This window comes from Passer domesticus, chromosome 6 (assembly GCF_036417665.1).
Source record: "Passer domesticus isolate bPasDom1 chromosome 6, bPasDom1.hap1, whole genome shotgun sequence".
Classification (NCBI taxonomy): Eukaryota; Metazoa; Chordata; class Aves; order Passeriformes; family Passeridae; genus Passer; species Passer domesticus.
This window is the reverse complement of record NC_087479.1, coordinates 58,156,509-58,177,306: the sequence shown is the minus strand read 5'-3', so window position 1 is coordinate 58,177,306 and position 20,798 is coordinate 58,156,509. Positions and strand designations below refer to the sequence as shown.

Sequence of the window (20,798 nt, the reverse complement as noted above, 5' to 3'; positions counted from 1 at the left end):
TTTTCTACTCTGACTTTTTCCCTCAGGAAAAAAACCTGTCCTTGGTTAAAATTATCAAATAAATTACATTGTTTTGATTTGGCCCAGTGTGCTAATAATTAGGAATCTGGATTCTCTTTTAATAAAGTTTGTTTGCGGCAATGAAAATGTAGGACTGCAACAATTAACCCTTGGCTGCAAGTTACTTTCTGTAATAAAGTGTGGACTGATTTTGCCTCTCTGGTAGGCTTAATTGATTGTTTAAAAACCTATGTAATTACAACTAAAATGGTACGTAAGCTTTACCAATGAATCCAACTGGCTGAATTTCTTTGGTTGTCCCACTTTAACATCTAGTTCACACAGCTGGTTAGAAACTTCTCTATGTGTACTTGTGCAAATGTGGTTTTAGCTAATTTCTAGTTTGCATGATTTTAGTGGAAGCAAGGCAATCTATGGTGTCTAGACCTTCTTTCCCACATGACTCCAGTATGGGTGGTTTTGACCAGCACTACCCCAGCCTGTGTAATTTATACATCTGTACTGTATTTTCTCTGCATGCGGGCCAAGTTCCTGTGTAGATGGATCTCTGCCAAAGAATTTTTCTAGTCCTTGTTTGATCACTGAAGCTATGATTCTAATACTGGTTCACTTCTTACTACAAACTGACAGGAACCAAACACAAATCTGTTAAAAACTATCCACTGAAAGTATTAAAAAAAAAAATCATCTTTCTTTTTATTGTTCTGGTTTTATGCTTTTGTTGGTATTTTAAATTTGTAATCAAAAGTAATTTGTCAAGCTGTTTCTCAGTGCTAGAAGAAATCTTTTTCATTTCTTAGCTTCCTTTTCATTTCTTGCAATGGCTGTTGAAACAATTTAATTAAACCTGAATATAGGTATTGTGAGATGGTAATTTGTTTCAGACAATTCTGCACAGACAGTTTAAAATTATTGCCCAAAACAAACAGATTTAAAAGATGTTTTCAAAATTGATTTTAAAATAAAATATGAATGATAATGCAAGTCTAAACTCTAATGTCATCTCACCTGTAGATTTTTCCTGTTTTGAAGAAAAAGTATTAAACTGATTGACTTTTTGAAAACCAACAGGATTTGCTGGTTTTCTGAGATTACTGGATGTAGTAATGAAAGCAAATCCAGTAGTATCTGATGATACTACTGGATTTGCTTTCATCTGAGATTTTGTGTGCTTTGATTTCACCTTGGGCCCACTTAAACAGTGTGGAGACAATGTTTAATGACCAAAATACACAAAGAATTTTAGCAAAAATATGGTTGAAAAGGACATAAAATTACTTCAGCCTTAGGGCTTGGTCTTAACTTGTTTTTCAGTAGTTCGTTCAGAGGGACATATTACATTTAATTGGCCAAGTTGTGACCCTTGGAAACAGGATTTAAGTCCTGTTGGTGCCTACCTTTTTAGGATCCTCCTGTGACTCCCATAGCACTAGCAGTAGCTCACATTGAAGCTCATTTCATGGGCTGTAACACTTGTTGTTAATAGAGCAATAGAACCACTTACAACTTGATGTTTCACCCACCAGAAAAGGAGAAAGGCAATTTACATGATGCTGAAATCATGTCCCACTTTCAGGGTAGTGACTGCTTGAACCATTAGACAGAGAGGTGATGCGAGTCTGAAGAAATATATTTACTGTGATTCCTTTTCCCATCTCCAGAGACAAGTACTGCATTCCAATCCTAATGTGCCTTGCTGCATTTTATCAACCCCTTTTGCCAAATCTCTGAAGCTCCTCTGGGGTTTCTTGAGTGGCTCGGGATGATGAGATACAGCAGATATCTTTCCTGTGAGATTTCTGCTGTCTTTTGACAGGCTCAGGAGCTCTGAGCCCTATTAACCCTTTTTTGCTCACCATCCTTTCAGCCTCCATAAAGGACCAGACACAAACATGCTTTTCTCAAACGTTCTGACTCTTAGGACAGGAAAGGTGTGATTGGAAAAGAGGGTCCCAGGGAGTGGGGCAGATCTGTTCTCAACCAGCATCCTGCTCCACCTTGGGATTCCTGCCCAGTACACCTGTCCCTCTACTCGCTTCCTAGAGAAAGGCTCAAAGGGGGTGTCTGCACACGGGCAAACAAAACAGCGAGAAAAATCTAGTTTGCATCAGGGGCATGCACCAAGGTGACTGTAAAAGGAAGTGGATCAGGCCCCCTTGTGCCCTTTTTCTTCCCTTTCTCTTTCACTCTTACCTCAGCTCTGGACTATGCATGTGGCAGGACCAATGAAGTATCTAAAGACTGGTGATATTCTTTGTTTTCTCTCTCTTCTGTCTTTATTTCTGTCCTTCCTTGATTTGCCTGTGGAAAGAACAGCTATCATATTCCGCCCCAGACTCCATACTGGAGTTTGTTGCTACAGTGAGGAGCTTGTTGAAGTGTCTTGTGGTTTGTTCCAGTACCTTTGAAAAGCAGTGTTGTGGCTTATGCCAGCACCTTTGAGAAGTGCTGTAGTGCGGCTTCTCAGCCAGCAACTTCGAATTGTGGGATTTGAGAGCTCATTAAAGAGTACTGTAAAAACTAAGGGCATATTAGCCACTGCTTTTAAGAAGTGTTAAATTTAAGGGCTTGTTAACCAGTGCCTTATGTGTCTAAATAGTGGTCTGTTGCTGAATCTAAGGCAGCTACATAACAGAAGCATAAGAGTTCTTTGACACATATCTGTTCAGCATGAGGAGGACCTAGAACGAACATCATGCCCCATACCAGTGGGTCATGACAGCCTCCAAAGCAGCCCTTCTGCAGCATGTGAGACTTCATTAAGTTCTCAAACAGCTATTTCCTATTTCATGATCCTCCTGACACCAATATCAGCAGCATCGAGTGTTCCTGGAACAGGCTTTTCCAGGAAGACAGGATTAGTTTCATTAGCAATTAGCCATCCTCTGAGCTTCAGGGAGGCATGTGAAAAATCCATGTCACTAAGGAAGCTACAGAGGTGCTGCCGTGGTTTAAAGAACTTGTTCCTAACGGATATTTCTTTTCCAACATATTGTAGTGCTAGTCCACTTTTCCAGCCTTACAAAGCCTAGGTACCAATAATCTCCTTCTCAAATCTGCTTTTCAAGACATACATTCTGCTCTTGGAATTCAGAAAGAGCCACCTGCATTTGATGTCTGAGAATGCTATGGACTTATATACATCTACATGTACACATACACACATATATAACGCAAAACATCATCCTGTAGTCATCCCTAAATGGAAAATATTCTCATAGCTCACAATCACTTTACTAAAACCCACAAACAACATAATTTGTATTTATAGTCACAAAAGTCTTGCTTCACAGCAGCATTACAAGCCATATTTTTCATGATATGACACATGAAGGATGAGCCATATGTCTGCAAAACGAGGCATGTAAGTTGCTATGTAGAAGCAGAATCTTTGATTTTAAATATAATCCACAAGAACTCTTGTGTACTTAGTCATTCCTAGCCTTTCCTACTTGGAAGCAAAACACACTGGGGTCAGATTCAGACACAGCTCAAAATAACTCAGATTAGTTCACTGTGGTTACATTACTGTGGACACTTTTTGCAATCTCAAGACAAAAACTTGTACTACACATTATTTCAAGTGATAAACCCCACCTGCTGTATGGCATGCAGGAACAGAGCTCTTTCTCTGCTGCAGCCACCCACCCTCCAGCAACTTCTTCTTTGCTAGAGAGATCTACGCAATTTCCCCATTCAGGTGAAAGTTTATCCCTCTTGGCAAGCAATAAAACCTTCCTCCTCTGGGGCAGTGAATGTAATTTCAAACAAGAGGATCCTTTATTTTCCTCTGTTTCAATGATAATGTATTCCTCTAGCACAAGAGGAAGGCAGTCTCCCTGTGGCCCCACTAGCACACAGCTTGTCCCACTGGCTGCACTCAGAGACAGAAGGAGATGTCTCCCCTCTTGATGCAGCACCAGCTAAACACAATAGCTGCACTATTAGCAAATTTATCTTTTCCACAGATTCTCTTCCTCTGTTAAATCCTCCCTGGGGTCTTACCAAGGTACCGTTCTGGACATACCAGTTTTTTGATAGAAAAGATAAAAACTGCATTTACAGAGACAAGAGATATTGACATAAACACAGACTTCCAGATATCTGTGGATGTCATAGAAAATGGAATTCCTTCCTTTTCGACCTGCCTCCGAACTTGAAAATAGTTTCCAGAAATAAGGAGGTTTTTGGTTATTCTACAAACTTGGTGGTAATATACTACCACCAAAGTAAAATGAACAAAGACTCTACTTCGGAAAATGTGAGTTCATATTTTTATGTGTGGTCCACAGAGCCCTGAATATGTGTTACCCTTTAGAAAGGATTTATCACCCATGCCAATGGAACAGCCTCAGAGCTTGGATGCACAGAAATCTCAATGCCCATTGCAAATGTATTTTCTATTAAAATTAGTTTCACTTGCAAATTCTTGTTCTCAAACAAGTTAATTGCACGCAAATTGTACTGCAAAAACTCGAAGCTCAAGATAAAAACTGAGACCCAAGCACCAAAGTGGTTAAACTGCACTGAGAGTGCCAATGATCCAGTTCAGCAATCAGTCAGAAGGAAAGGAATGAGGCTTTAATCCTGGTCTCAACCTGCTGTCCTTCAGTGGACAGACCAGTGCCACAACAAGCAGGAGCATCTGTAAGAAAACAGTGACATCCTCAGAGCTGTCACACAAGTGAGGTCAGCCCTGTCCCCTCTCCAGCTCTTTCCAAAGGAGGGGAGAACCATACTTCCTCAACAGCCCACCTCCTCAAATCTGCCCCTCCTTTCTCTCAAGATAGAAGGACACCAAAAGCGAGAACCACTGGGGTACTTCTGTTGTATTCCACACAATAACGCAGGGGGGATGCCACCTGATGTTAGAAAAAGCCTCATTGTGAGCTACTAGCCATCCATCAGGATGGTACAGCTTCACAACAGATTAAAGCATACTAGAGGCTTTGCAATTTAAGCTTCAGGTTAATAATAGCCTTATCACAGGCTGAAATCCCAGAAGTGTCAACTCTTCCTCCTGGAAAGAGAAGATTAGTATTTTGCACATGGTTTTCATGCTCATTTCAAACAGGACATAGCTTTAAAAATAAAAGGTGTCTTATGTGTGTAATTCCAAAGTACTTATTTAAAAGGTAAGGAGATTGGTTGTATTTTCACCTTCTACTTGCTTTGAAAGCTGAGATGAACAAATAATTGGGAAAGCTAATGCAATCCCCCAAATTCCATGTACATGTACATGTTTATACACATATATATGTGCATGCATGACATTGTATTAACGCTGCTTAAGAATAAGTAATTGCTCCCTATATTGAGTGGAATATACAAGACTTCAATACAGTATTTCCAGGCTTCAAAACAACACTTCAAGGCTTCAATACTTTTGCAGATTAGACAGCAATTCATTTGGGATGAAGTCCACAAGAGTACAGAAGGCCTTGCAGATACTGCATGAACCATGTTGCAATCCTGTGCAGGAGTCCAAGTGGACATTCCGACACTGCACACTTCTCCCTGAGTACCAGTTACACTCTCCATGTTCTTTTCCCCATCAGTGGATCCCCTGACAAGGTCCCAGCTCTGGATGAAGAGAAAGGAGAAATGAGAGACGTCAGAAAGTCTGAGCTCAGCTTGTAGGGGCTTATCCATCTGGCAGTCGGCCTCACCCTAATGGTAAATCATCTCACATTTGGCCGGCAACCTCGGGGGCAAGATGCCAAAGCACAGAGGATATTTCCCCAGCAGCAGATAAGCTGATGACTGTTCATAGTCCTTCCACTGCCAGCTCTTCAGTTGTTTCATGTCCTATGAGAAGAGCCCCCACAGCTGCCTTGCTCTCCTATTAGCTAGGTGGCTGACTGACACTTCATTCATCAGGAGAACTGATTACAGTTTGCTGCCACAGAAGTGTTTGTCACTGAAAAGTGGAATGTGCTTATGTGTCCTCCTTTCTTTTTATCTTCAAATTTCAAGGCAAAGTTGTACTGCCTGGTCAGCCCTACAAATCCCTTTTTTTTTAATCTACCTTCCTTCATACTCATCTTGCACAAACAGCATTTTGAACACTGTTGTTGAATTGTTGCTCAAATAAAGGAGTTACGGAACAGAGTTGCAGCTCCCCACAAACATACAAAACATTACTGCAACATGTCAGTGAAGGAATTTCCAGTCTCTCATTTAGTCTTACATATAAACTTCATTTCTTTAAGGTTGCAAGTCAGAATTTAAAGGGCTGAAACTAATATCAAACCACTGTTTTCCCTTGGCACTGAAATGATATGTTATCTGTAATGCATTGAACATGTCACAACAGGAAATTGTACACCACTACAGGGCTGCCATACATTACTCATTAAGGGCTGAAGTTTCTAGTAACATGGGTATTTGCACTGCTATCATCTTTGCTAATGACACTAATTGTCTGAAGGCAGTAGGGCAACTTCACGGGGTAAAATTTCATGTATCTTTGTAGTTTAAAGGTCTAATTAATTATACAAATTTCTAAGTCCATAAATACAAAGAACTGGAACTTCCAATGACTTTTTACAGCAACCACAGAGCATGATCAGGATCTGCTGGTGTTACTTGACTAGATTTATCCCAGCTCCCCTGTGCTGAGAAATCCCTGAGCACATCTCTGAAGGTCTCTGTGACCTTGTACAGGATGGCACACACAGCTGCTGGAAGAGTTTGTATTCTACAAGAATAGAGCTCCGTGGGGCAAACTGAATCTCTCATCAAATACCAGCAACTTCCCACCACCTCTGTCCAAATTGCTATGACTGCATGGGTTAAAGTTGCTCTCTGTAGGGTTTGGGTAAGTTTGTTGTACACAAACATATTCTAAAGTGTAAAGATGGTGATAGTAATTAATTTCCCATTGCCTAATATACTCTTTGGGGATCATAACATGATAAAAACACATTAAAATATTCCAAACCCCTTAAAATATTAATATTGACTTTCTACAAAAGCATTCTGTCTCTCAGTCTTGGTTATTAACCATTTTCATTACTTCCTGCATTGTTTCATAAAAGTTCATGTCCCAGACTACCCCTCACTTGTCAGGAAACTCCTATTAATTAAAATAGGAAAGCAGTAAAAATTTCACAGAAAATAGCTATCTCACTACTCATGCAGGACTGCTTTAGATTACATTAGATTACAAGTTGCAAATAATTGTTAAACTGTACCAGCATCACTAAACCAGTTTACCAACACTAATCAAACAAAACTCTCATACAATAAGCATGTACTGTTGATAGGTGCAATTCCTGGAATAGATTCAGAACAAAACCATTAATGTGTCAGGTATTTACAAATAGCTCCATTCAACAGCAGAGAAGGTGTTTGATTCCAGGTTCCAGAGCAAGAAACTAATAAAAAAGTGCTGGTTTCAGTTAAAATATACCAACTTCATTACATTCCACTACCTCAGTACATTTATAATTTTTTAGGGATTATAGATTGCATTCCCAGAATAATTAAAATTTCCATAAAAATTTGTATTCAAGGATTTTGAGCATGACAGACCTCAGCAACAGTTACCACACTGTACTCAGTTTTACATGTTGTTTGCTAATCTATTTATGATTGCTATTGCAGGGGTCAGCCAGACCCAGACAATATGAGTGCTGTCCAAGAGCAGGCCAAAAAAAGTCCCCTGCCCAGAAGGTCATGCTACCAGCAGATCTGATCTAAAAAAGACAAGAGAGGCAGGAGCTCAGACACCGTCCTGTAAGGGAAAGCAATTTGCTCAAAGCTCAGAGCACACTGTCAATCTTCTCCCTCTGCCTTGAGCTATAGGATTACATTTTCTGTGATGACAGAATGAACTCTGACAGACTAAATCTGAATAACCCTGGCCCCAAGAATCACTTACGTAATTGAAAACAATTGAGAGTACAGCATCATGTTTTTTTATATTTTTTTTCATGAGCTGTTTTGTGGTTAAGCAAAATGTTTGCCCTGCTCCAGCAGTAAAGAGCACACACGAGTTGCTGCCATGACATCTTGTCTAGGCAGCTGAGATGCTTTGGGAAAACACCTGTGATGCAAGTACATGTTGTGCTTGTGAGCTTTGCCAAAGTAAACCTTTAATCCATGTGAACACTGCACTGCTCAGTCCTTGCTTTTTTCTCATCTTTTATTACCACATCCCTTTTCTGCAAATTATAGAATAAAAAGTAAAAAGATGCACTTAACTTCAATGCAGCCCTATAGGCAGGACTTGCTCAAAAAAAAAAAAAAGAGAGAAGTAAACATCCTGTTATTCTTTTGCTGGTTAGCAAAAATGGAAACAGCTTGAGCACAGACTGGTGGCAATGAGCCAGGACTGTGATATTCTGCAACTGGAAACACTCACTTCTGATGTTCTGAACTTAAAAACTCTCATTACTGCTGTGTGGTGGCAGATTCTTGGGCAACTGCTGGGCTTTACAGAGAACATTCCTCCTCTTGTCTGAGGCTGTCATGGGAAAAAAGTGCTTTTAAGTGAAGGCTTCAAAAGCAGACAAAGGACTGTCCTTTCCCTACCATGAAAGACTCTAAGGATATAGCCTAAACTAAACTAAGGATAGACTCTAAACTAAAAATAATAAAAATAGAGCATGCTCTGTTTTCAGAGACTACAGTAACACTCCGTACAACACTGATACAAGGAGGTGATGATGCCCAATTTTGCCAATCCTTTGGAACTAATCTGCCACAAAGCAGCATCTCAAACTCTTCTGCATGCCAAGCAAACACATCCAAAACTAACTGCTACAGGCCCCAAAAAATGGAAGTCAGGAATTGGCTTGGATATTTATATTATACTTAAGGTAATGACAAAACCTAGGAATGTACAGAAGGTCTTGAGGTCAGAATCCAGTCATACTAAGCTGGCAGGAAAATAAGAAGTTTAAATTTACATATTAGTAAAGGAGCAGTTTGCACATGCAGGGAGCCTAGTGTGTGTAGCAAGAAGGGAGATGCAATTTGTGGCAATTTTTAACAGATTGAAGCAAAAAACAAAATATCAGTTGGGAGGCAAATACTCTCTACATAAAAGTATCAGTATCACAGATTTCAAGAAGAAATGTGAATGTGAGCGTAAGCATGAAGAAGTGGAGAGTAATAGAGGCTTTCAGTTAGTCTTGAAAAAATCCTGGTTTGCTTTTTCTGCATAGGATATGTTTGCCTTTGTTCCAAGTAAAAGGTGGCTGGGAGCAAATTGATACATATATGTTCTAGGGACACTTCCTCTGTCATTACCAATACTTTTTGTTATAAGGACAGTTTCGTGTAAAGCTCAAGACTGGAAACTTTCATCCTAAAAGAAATTTGGTTCCAGTTTCAAGATTCTCAGTTTCTTTCTAAATAATAAAACATTAATATAAATTTAATCTGCACCTTTTATTTGTGAAGAGTGGTCTACCAAATAAAGAAAAGGGACTATGTAAGGACTTCTGAAATAAATAAACTAACCCTTTTGCATTTGTTTGTAAAGGGGATCCATAGGATTCTGTCATGGTTGTACCCATTGCTTTTTAGGTTGCATTTTAGTGATGATGTAGGTCTAGAGGCTTTTGCTCTGGCCACCTCACTCTGCTCATCTATTGCACCACATTACTTGCTAATGTAAACACAGCAAATTTTGTATAAACCTCAGACTTTTAGAAAAAAAAACAACATATAGATCTGAAAAATGATCAAATTTTCCTAACCAAGTTTTATACTAAATTGGAGTCTGCAACTTTTTTATCAAACAGTGAGTGCCTCAAAAGATGTGCTGCTATTTGCATTACCACAGCACCTAATTCAAAGCTCATTAAATCACTAAAGGAATTCATTCACTGGTCTCCAGTGCCCTTCCTTTCAGCTCATCATTATTTGTATGTTTGGGTAGGAAGGACCTAACCAACACAATTTTTTTTTCTGTTCAGGAGAAAATAATCAAATTTTTATGTTTGTGGACAAATGAATATCTGCTCTGACGCCTGTTAGGTATCTTTCAAATGATACAAGAATTCACCAAAAAAAAGCAAGTTTTTCTTCCACATACACCCATAAAGCTCTGATCACCCTCAATGCCTGATACAAATTGGAAAACAGTTATCACGGCACATGTGATGAAGTCCTACGTTTGTCATTCCATTAAAAATACCTTGTGTATGTACATGACCTCATGAAAAAGTAATAGAAGATAATTTACTAAAGGAAAATGAAATGGATTTGTATTTATTTTAGTTATTATTCACAAACTTTGCATCACTACATCAAAAACCTCAGCCTGTAAAGTCATTTCAGTATGAAGGAGCAAGCAGAGCTTTATTCGTGAGGAATGGTTGTAATTATGAAAAAGGACCAATTTTCAAATTTATAAGCAAATTTATACGAGCTATTATCCTTCTTCTGTTATGCAACTGTATTTGCAAAATGTAATCCCAGATCTTTGCATGAATAGTCTAAGACCTTACCTTTGATTTCAGTATAGTTGGTGCTGAAAATTTTACCACTACTGAAAAATTTCTTTATGTATTCTGTTAAAAATAACTAAACAAAAACACCATTTCAAAATAACACAAGACTTTTAGCCTGCATGCCTTTCTGCCTTGGAAGACCTTGAGGGTTCATGCTATAGCCACAGTCACTGACATGCTTCAAAGGCTACCGACATTAATTTGGCAGCAACAGCCAACCATCCTACCAGAGTTGACTACAAATCCTTGTATTTCTGCTGTATTGTTTAAAGAAATACAACTGAAGGGTGAAAAAGAGGGATTTTAAATTTGAGCCACATATCTGCAGCTATTGCCAAAAAACTTTCAGGCAGCCCCTCCCCTGGGGGCACAGAACATTTATCACCTCCCTTGCAAAAAAAGCCTGAGCATGCAAAATGCCAACAAAAACCTAAACAAAGGAAGAATGAAAAATCAGCGTTAAATGCAGCACATTAAGTTGTGGAAACGTATATAATTTGTTTTGATTATGATGATGATAAAATGTGTGTTTAAGAGGCTGCTCTTGCGAATAATAACAACATTGAACGAATGAAGCACCAAGCATAAGTGCCAAAGAAAGAAAACAGTGATATTCAACAGAGGCAAAAAGGTTCAGGAGGAAAGAACTCTGCTCAAAAGAAGATGAGATGTAACGGCTTCAACTGCATATGGGCAAAGTCCTTCTGCCTAACTTTACAGGTATACCCTTCAGTGAAAAGTTGAAACACGTCACAAAGACAGATGCAGCTTTAGTTTCACAGAGGAGAGCACTCCCTCTGACGCTGAGATGCCCCCATGCTGCTAGAAATGTTTTCTTTGCTCCTCCTTCATGCTGTGGATGTAAAAATTAGCATTCAGCTCACTGTTGTCTTAAGAGGGGAGCACTCCTTTTTGGTGAGGGATAGTCAGGAGAAAATTGCTGCAAGAATATCTATGACTCCATGGGGCTTAAGTACAGTAACTGCATGAAGAATATATGGGGTCCAAGTGAAACACTAGTTAAAACGGTATTAAAAATAGACATGTGTTAAAACACTTAGCTGAATTTGCAATTATACGCAGCATTTGGAGGAAGTTTAGCAAAAATCCAAAAGCAACACTGATGTCTTTAATTAAAAAAAAAACCACCAAAAGCTAATAGTTCAAATAAGTTCTAGAAACAGCCTGGAGAGGTTAACAAAAACATCTCCTCTTGTTGTCCTGTCCAAACATTTCCAGATATAGAGTTTTCCTTATAAATGGTTAAAATTGCCCACAGCAACATGCCACTGTCTACCAAAACTTAGTTTTTTTAGTAATTGTATATGTATACACACACATTTGACACCAGACTCTGGAGGTGAGATCACAAGTGCATGGTACAGTAGTTAATACCCACCACTCAAGCACTGTGTGGCTGACACACCTGAAGGACAGGAAGCTGTTCAGAGGGATCTGGACAAGCTTCAGAAGTGGTGCCATGAAAATTTTGACAAATGCACCCAAAAAATGAAAAGCCAGTACATATCCAAAGCTGAGTATCTGAGCAATTTTTACCCCACTATGAGGCCAGATAAAGATATATCACAGATATTGGCTTGCACAAATGAACAATATCTAAAACAGAGACTGAGCTGCTTGTATCAAATTTAAATGATCATGTTCTTCATTGCTGTATAGACAGGAAAGCATGTGAACAAAAAAGGCCTCGGAAAGAAGATGTAGTATATACAGTGAAAAATGCCAAAGTTCAAATTAAAAATATTATAGTAGGCAATCCTCTTGCATACCCCACCTGAGGAAGCATTTGTGGCTACAAATCCATGTTTCTTTGAACAACATAACTGGAGGGAGCTAACGGTTCCACTTTGGGACCACATTTTCAGAGAAACACAAGGTGACAAAGCTCAGACTCGTGCTCTGACCTCACTTCACACTGAGAACTTTTTCATATAAAGCATGGGGAGAGCTGCCCCCTCTGGTCCTCTCCTTAAAGTATTTACAAACAAGGGATGTAGCAGCTCCTTCTAGATCATGGCTGCTACTGCTGTGCTTTTAGTGCCTGCACAGTCCCAGTCTGCCAACTTCATGTTCATTTAAAAAGGCCTGGCAGCCATCAAGATATGAATCATACCAGTCCAGAACAAATAAAAACTTGGAAGGTTTCAGGAAAAAAACCCCAGACAACAAAAACAACCAACCAAAAAGAACCAAACCAAAACCAACCAAAAAACTCCACCCTGAAATTTCATACTCTTTGAAATGGATTTTTCTTTCCCCCAGACTGGAGCTATTTTTACATCCTATTTCCTTAGTGCTCTTTCCAAAGCAGAGCAAACTCTCTCCTTCATACCTACAAGTTAAAGTCGCTTTCTCTTTATTTGCACAGGCCACTAAACCATTCCTATATTCCTTATGCTTCAAAAACTTTAGCTTGCAGAAGAAACTAGTATATCTGGGTTACATCAAGTAATGTTCACTCTGGTTCACAGACAGCAATTTCCTTGCCAAGTTTTATATTATTAATCCCTTGGTAAGCAGAAGGGAAAAATATCTGGTTCTAAACTCCTCATAAAGGGAAGTGGGAAATCCACTCTTGTGGGACCAGGGTGGGGGGAATAAAAATTTAATCTGTGGAATGTTAACCACATTTATGAACAGTGCTATTACAAGAATAAGAAAGGTTGAAGTAGATTTCAGCTCCTAATAAATACAATTAATTAAAATATTTACAACAAGATGGATGTTTTTAACTTAACTGCTAGGTCATTTTTAATAAGAAAACACTAAGGTAACTCCAGATCCACTCACATCTCTTAAAACATTAATTTTTTTTCAGATATGATAGGTATTACCTTTCCCCTACATATTGTAAAATTTATTAACTAAAATTCTCTGGCCAAATCAGCATAAACCTGACGTAAATGTATGTGGAAACAATTTGCCTTGGGTGAAGACATTCCAATACAGGTGTGGAAAAACGTGGAAAAGTGCTTAATGTGCACTCTTGCACTTTATGACAGGAGGTAACTCTTGCCATGTCAGCCCCCTCTGCATACAGCATCCTCACAGGCAGTCACAAAGGACACTTTCTGCCTGGATTACTCAAAATAAGATTAATCTGTAGAGTTTGTATATAATATTTTACATTCTTCATATGTTGCTTAAATCCTTCTGAAAATGTTTGTAAGAGTAACCCACAGGACAAACATGTTCTCAATAGTGACTTTATGGGCATTTTTACGTAACAATTAGGAAACAGCATCAATAAAATGATGTTTCCTTGTTGCTTACTGCCATCAGAATCCAAGGTAATCCATGCTGGTGGGGGTAATTGCTGCAGTGGCAAACTGCACCCGCCATCCCAGCGTGCTGGTGAGTGCAAGCACAGCCCAAAGCAAAACCTATTCCATGTGGCATCAACCAGCAGGGCAGGCTGGATGCTTGGGATGCACACAAGCCAAAGACAAACCACCTATTCAGCTGCCTGGCTAGTTAGCTCCAGTGGGCTCTGAAAATTCAGATTTACATACTGGAATACAGCACTCCAATGTACAGCATTTCAAGAACAGTTCATTTTTCCTGGCATTTACTTTTCTTCCATGTTAGTTCACTCCCTCAAGAAATCGCTCAAATATCCTTTGGTGTGAGCAATCTGTCTACCAAAGCATTAGCAAGAAAACATCTTTGCAAGAAATGCCAGAATATTTGGGACAATCCCTTCAAGGTTTTCTTGCACGGTACTTAGTAACAACACTTAGACCAGCTATATTGAAAAAATGTCCAGATGGACAGGATGGCATTTCACACATGCTCCCATTGTTATGATGCCCCTCCAAGCCCCTGTGTAAATTCATTAACTTACCTCTTTGAAAAATCAGAAAACTGTTTTAACATGCTAAGTTCTTGGAAAGAAAACACCATTAAATTTTTAATAGAAAAGTAAAATAAGCCCAGACAGTACTCAGGTAGCCAAATCCCTAAGACTGAACCATGATTTGAAACCTTATTCCACATTCCCTTCACACACGCAATATATTATTTTCATTGTCACAACAGACTGCTAAAGCATACATTTAAATAAAATATGAGTTTTCCAGATTTCAAAACTCTCTGCAAGCTACTAAAGAGACACAGGCGTACGGCATCCCTGTGGGGCAGATGATTAAACATTCACATTGAGGTGAAAGCTATAAAAATTCAAAATATCAGGGAGGTGTGGTATAACTTGAGAAGGTCCTCAAGTGCTCTGAATTCCACATCATAACTCCTAATCATAAACAAAATGTAATAAAGTACTATGATGATATTAGCCACATGTTCCCCTTCAGGCAGCCCTTACACTGAGCATGTCTCTTCATTCAAACAGTCCAAGCAGAATATTTCCTTAATGAATATGAAAGAGAATTTTAAGGTTTTATCAAATCCTAATAAGAGAAAAGTTCTTTCAGAAGCCTGAAGCATATAGTGTACAAAAATAAGGTGCAACAATGAGAAAAATAAAAACATAAATGGGGAAAAATACAGTTGTTATGCAGTTAACTTGAGCTGATCATAAATTTTTATTAAAGTAGCTTTACTATGACATGTGAGTCAAGCCTCTTTACCCTTGTTATTGGTACTAAGTTTTGTATAGTATAATATTTTGTGTTTGGATATGCCTGTATCTTCTGCTTCTGCTATCTTTTACATACTGCATTGAGATGATTCACTCCATAAGAAATGCCTTTTTTCCTGCCCTGACTATACCTAAAGCAGAGGTATTCTTGTAGATTTTGTTTTATACCACATTTCTATGGAATTATCTTTAGGTATGAACTCAAATGAAATACTCTAACTTAGTTCATCCACATTTTCAGAGCAAATTTGTAGGGCTGATACAGAAAAGAAGGCAACAGCAACCCCATACACAGTGCTACACGGCAAAGCTGAGAGGTTCTCATGCCCAGTATGCTTCAGAAATCACTGGATTTCTACACGAAAAAAAATTCAAAACAGAACAAAAAATCCCCTCCTGCAGCTGTGAGACAGCATTTACACCACCTGACAACCACTTAAGTTTCCTGGAGTTGGAGTAGGCTTCACTTTGCTCACAATGCATGCCATGGCACAAGAATAAGAAACAAAACTCTTTGCTTCTACTGGGAGTCTCCTAATAACCAGTACAGTTATTGTTTTGTTTGCCTCAAGCTAAGGTTCCTTAATGAGAAGAAAACATATTAAAAAAAAAAAAAAAGAATGATGCTGTATGGATTGACAGAGACTGGAAAGGTTAACTGGAAAGACATTTTGGGATCATGTTGGGGGCTAAGGGGGCAGGTTGCCACCGGTGTGCCTGTGATTGGCAGCACTGCCAGGCTGGGACAGAGGCTCCAGGGCTGGGGGCAATGCTCCACTCTGCCCTAACCCAGCTACCCGGTGGCCAAATGACCTCAAGTCCCACCTGGGGGAAAGGCACAGGAAGGTCAAAGGGTATTTAAGGCCAAACACAAGGCAAAGCATGTCTTGACTCTACCTTCATCCTGGAGTTTCTATGTGAATACCACCAAGTACATGCACTTCTGTATCTTTTCCATCTTTCCCTCTCATTGCAGCATCTATCGCAGCATAAGTCACAGTTGAGAGAGCCACCACACACAAAATATCACCATACAGTATCAGAAAGCTTCAACCCATGCAGAGTAACATCTTACCTCTTCAGAAGGCTTCAGGGACCTGCCCATGCAGAGTCACACCACATCTCTTCAGAAGGCTTCAAGTGTCTGTCAATGCAAAATAACATCATGCCACTTCAGAAGGCTGCAAGTATCTGCCCTTATTCTTTAGCCCAGCCTTTTATAGCCCTGCTGTTGGTGCAGTGCCCCTGTGTGCCCTCTGCTCCCTGTGGGGTTGGGCAGCACCCCTGGGCACTCCATGGCTCCTCACCTTCAATAGCATTCACCTGTGCTGCACAGCTGCAGCCCATTAGGGACCAATTAGGGATCAATTAGGGATCAGCCCCACTCCCAATCACCACAAACAGTGTGCCTACACCCTCTTTCTTTTTCTTCTAATTCCTTCTTCTTGGAGCCCTTTCAGTAAAATAACACCCAATCAGTTTGATATTTGCTAAGTCAAATAGGCCAAGTTAATGCTCTGAGAAGTGTTTTATGTTGATCGGGTGCTTTACTAAACCTTTTACTAAAGCTTCCTAAAGTTTGCCAGTTAAGTCATTTTGACCTCTTGAGAATATCTAGTTGGTATTTCTCCCACGTGTCCTACCCAAAGTTACAAGAACTATTGTAGCCCCTTTCAAAAGTCTCCTTGAATGAGTTGATTGAGGCCTTACAATGGAAATTATTGTTTGTTCATTTCAGTACCATCCATTTAATGGTAAACCCACCCTTTTCTTTCCAGTCTCTGTCTTCCACATACTAAGCCCTGCCCTGGCATATCCAAAAATTAGCTGCTTAGGGTGCAAAATCTGAAGCCATATAAAATCTAACTTTATCACTTAGGAGTTTAAAAATACCTATCTGTTTAAGTTGTGGTCTTAAAACAGTTGTTAATATACCAAAAAAGAAAACCCAAACAGAACAAAGCAAAGCAAAACCCAACAACAAAACCCCAAACAAATTGCAAAACTATTAAATACAACGAATGTGTGTACAGATCTGTACTGAGAGAGGAGAGATGCATCTTATACATAATATGTACATCCATATTTTCCAAACATGTAAAGTCACAGGACGGGTCTGAAGGAAGAGTTCTTGGAAGAGTTCTGGTTATGCAGAGATCCACCCACAGCCTGTGGGGATCCACAGGGGATGCAGAGATCCACCCCAGCCCGTGGGATCCAAGGTGCCCATGTCGGAGCAGTGGATCCCTGGAGGAGGCTGTGATCCAGTGGGAGACCCAGTGCAGAGGGGGCCCTGCTGCCAGTCTGGAGCAGCCTGTCCTTGGAGAAATGCACACCACAGTGCACACAGTGACCCACACCACAGCAGTTTTGGGAAGGCTGTGTGCCCGTGGAGGGAATTCATGTCGCAGCAGTTTTGGGAGGACTGCTGCTGGTGAGATTGGAACCATGCCAGTGAGGTTTGTGGAGAACTGTCTCTCCTGGGAGAAACTTCACGGTCTCACAGGAAAACAACTTCTCTCCTTGAGCCAAGCAGAAGAAAACCTTGAGTGATGAACTGACCAAAATCTCACCCCGCCTCCCTGTGCTGTTTGTGGGAAGGAGGGAGAGGTGGGGAAAAATGTTTTGAAGGGCTTATTTTACTTCTCATTATCCCACTATGATTTTGTTAGCAATAAATTCACTTTGTACCTCTAGGATGAGCCTGTTTTGCCCCTGGAGTGTTTTCTTCAGGTCCTTAACTCATGAAACTCTCTGTTCAATTTTCTCTCCTCTGCCCCGCTGTGGAAGGAGCGGGTGAGCGAGTGGTGCCTGGTGTTTGGTGGTGTCAAACCACAACAGCTTCTAATCTGCAATACTAATTTTGATTAAATCTGTGCAAAGACTCAGATGGCATTTCCAATCCTTCTTGAGAGAACAGAGCGCTTTGCTTCATCTTCTCCTCTAAAAGAAAACAGGGGCTTCTCCCAGGCTTCGTTAATGTAAGAGCCATAAAGAGGGGCTGTTCAACCACCTTTTGAACAAACAATTGAAGTTTACTACTAAAAACAAATTTAAATCTGTACACAAGGAAAATAAAATAATCAAATAATCTCTTTAGTCATCCTTGCCTACGAAGTCTGATCTTCAACCCTTCTTTAAGCCCTTGTAACAAAGCAGAAATCCAAATCTCTCCCCACAAAAAGACATCAATAAGTCTCCATCAATCTAATTGGGATTTGCTTATCTACTACATCAGGAGAATCAATCCAGTGTGCAGAAGGAAACTCTATTTCCAACTCCCATCCATGGGACTCAGGCAAACTGAGAACAGTAACACAAGTAGCTGGAGTACTGAAAAAGTGATCTGCTTCTAAACCTAAGGAAAATACTCATTTCTACATCAACACACACACTCAAAGGTTCCATGTAATTGAAAAACCAGGTTATATGATCCCCACACTAAGATCACCCAGCTCTCTGTCAGTATTTTTTCGTGTTTCTTTTGATTTTTTTTTTGTTTTCCAGATGAGGAGTGGGGTTGACAGGAACTAAAAAAAAAAAAAAAAAAAATTAAAAAAAAAATCATTCTCATTCTGTAGTCTTCTCTAACTTAGTTAACATTAACTTCATTTTTTTAAGTCCCCACTGCTCTTGATTTACTGTTTTTCTTTTTACCTGATTTATTTTCCAGATGGAGAACTGTGGAAGGCAGACAATTTTTCAGCGTGGTGTCTTATTTCCTGCTGAGTTATTTTGTCTGTCCAAGGAGCTCTTAGAGAAGAAAACAGAAAGATGGATTTATGTTGCTGTACCTGATAAAGACACATACAGCCCCACATGAACACTTTTTTCAAAAGCTTTCACTGAAGATTTCACAGGCATACATTACTAACAGGCATGGCCTGCAGCAAAGTATAACAAAGTACCTCTACTTTCTCCTTCTGTCCTCCCCTCCCTCACCCCCATTTTGCAATCTGCCTGGCAGGGCATCTTACACACACTTCTCACCTTTATTTATTTATGATGACTCTGACAGCACCATCTGTAATACCGGTTTTAAAGCGGCAGCAATGATGTAAAATAAGTGAAAGGTATAGAAAATAGTTTCATAAAGTGTAGGTCATATGCATCCATTTTTTAGCAAAATTGCTCTAAAACTTAGTAACCTTCCAAAATTAAAAAACAAAACCACATAGATCAAAACCCAGTAATGTCTAAACTTCTTAAGCACTCAGCCAGGCTATTTTTCACCATACCCTGGGGCTGTGAGAAACCTCCTGTAATGGGAGGTGTCCCTGCCCACGGCAGGTGATCTTTGAGGTCCCTTCCAATCCAAACCATGCTATGATTCTCAGATTGCACTTGAATGTGACTGTACAGTTCTAGCCAGGACTGAAGCCTTTCTTCTGTGAGAAACAGCATTACTCCTCTTTCCCAGAGCATTTACAACTTTTACAAAGACAAAGTGGGGACAAGCAGGAGAAGCAGGACATGAAGAAGTAGGAGAATAAAGACAATGTTGGAAGATGCAGAACCTTCTTCATTTGTCCCAAGGACTTCCATCAGGGTTTGATTTTCTTCATTAATACGAGATTTAGTACCAGGAGTTTTCATCCACTGAAAAATTAAACATACCACATTAGTCTATGAAAAATATCAAGAATTAATATATAGCAGATGAGATATATTTAAACATGAGAAAAGCATACATTTGTGTGAATGTATTTCAGCAAAACCTTCTTCAGAGCATGGTGATACCACTGTCAACTTGCTCTTGTGGGTAATGCCACCGGCTTTTTGGCTATTCTTTCAGCAAAAAGTGACAGAAATTGTCAATTTTTAAGTTACTTACATAGAGAAGACCATGTAATTAATTGAAACACCATTTTTTATGAATCAAAACAAGGTATCAGGAGAGGTATTGGGGCACTGAGTAGAATTACACACCAGTCCACGCAATTACAAAGCAATTGTTTCCCAAATGTTTCCTACTGGTTTAGATAGGATTTCAATTAAAAGAGAACTTGAACTACAACTGTGAGGAATTTATGAGATTGGGTGACATTTCATGTGAAGATGTTTATGAGATTAGGCAGCAATATTTCATTTTTGAGTTATCTTGATGATAACATGTTCCCCATTTAAAACTGTGATGCTATAGAGAATTAATATATGCAAGTTTTTATTTCCTCTAATATTATCTAAGGTTGTCTTTGGAAATAATTTTTCTTTCATTTCACATCATCATGTGGTAAATCTAGACAGCTGATTCTCTGGAAGGAAAGCAATCTATTGGCATATTTTGATTTCTGTCCAACAGAGTTCATGAAGAGGTAGGAGCAGCATCTGTCCTCTTCCAGGAAACTATACAAAGCAGCAACAAGCACATAAAGTCTTTCACTAAGCATCAAAATAATGTTTTGCTTTACATTATAATTTATTTTAATATTTAAATATTATTCATTATTATATAATATAATTACATAATAATTATAGATCATAATTTAAAATTAAGACAGCTTTGTTCACTCCATTCTTGGAAAAAATCCAAGCCCCATCTTTTTCAGCATTCTTTGTGAAGAACTCTCCTATTGAGACAGTTGCCACACCTGTATAAGCACAATTAGGGACCTAAAAACATGAAGGGCAAGAATTATATTGGACTTCTGGCATGGAAATAAGTATAATTATACTAAGTCTTACATAATACA

General features: G+C 39.3%; 1 protein-coding gene across 3 annotated transcripts in view; it reads right to left on the bottom strand.

Moving 5' to 3' along the window:
- FIBIN (fin bud initiation factor homolog) overlaps positions 1-18,861 on the bottom strand; it is a 40,288-nt gene extending 21,427 nt beyond the window's left edge. The window contains exons 1-3 of one of the 3 annotated variants that reach the window (XM_064426070.1): positions 18,763-18,861; positions 16,181-16,249; positions 2,215-2,322 (exon numbers count right to left, since the gene is read on the bottom strand). The gene's annotated coding sequence lies outside the window, so the exon portion shown is untranslated. Of the gene's footprint in view, positions 1-2,214; positions 2,323-16,180; positions 16,250-17,796; positions 17,892-18,762 lie in introns of those variants that run through there. The other 2 variants (XM_064426071.1, XM_064426072.1) reach the window with 2 other exon arrangements.
- Positions 18,862-20,798: the final 1,937 nt, after the last annotated feature.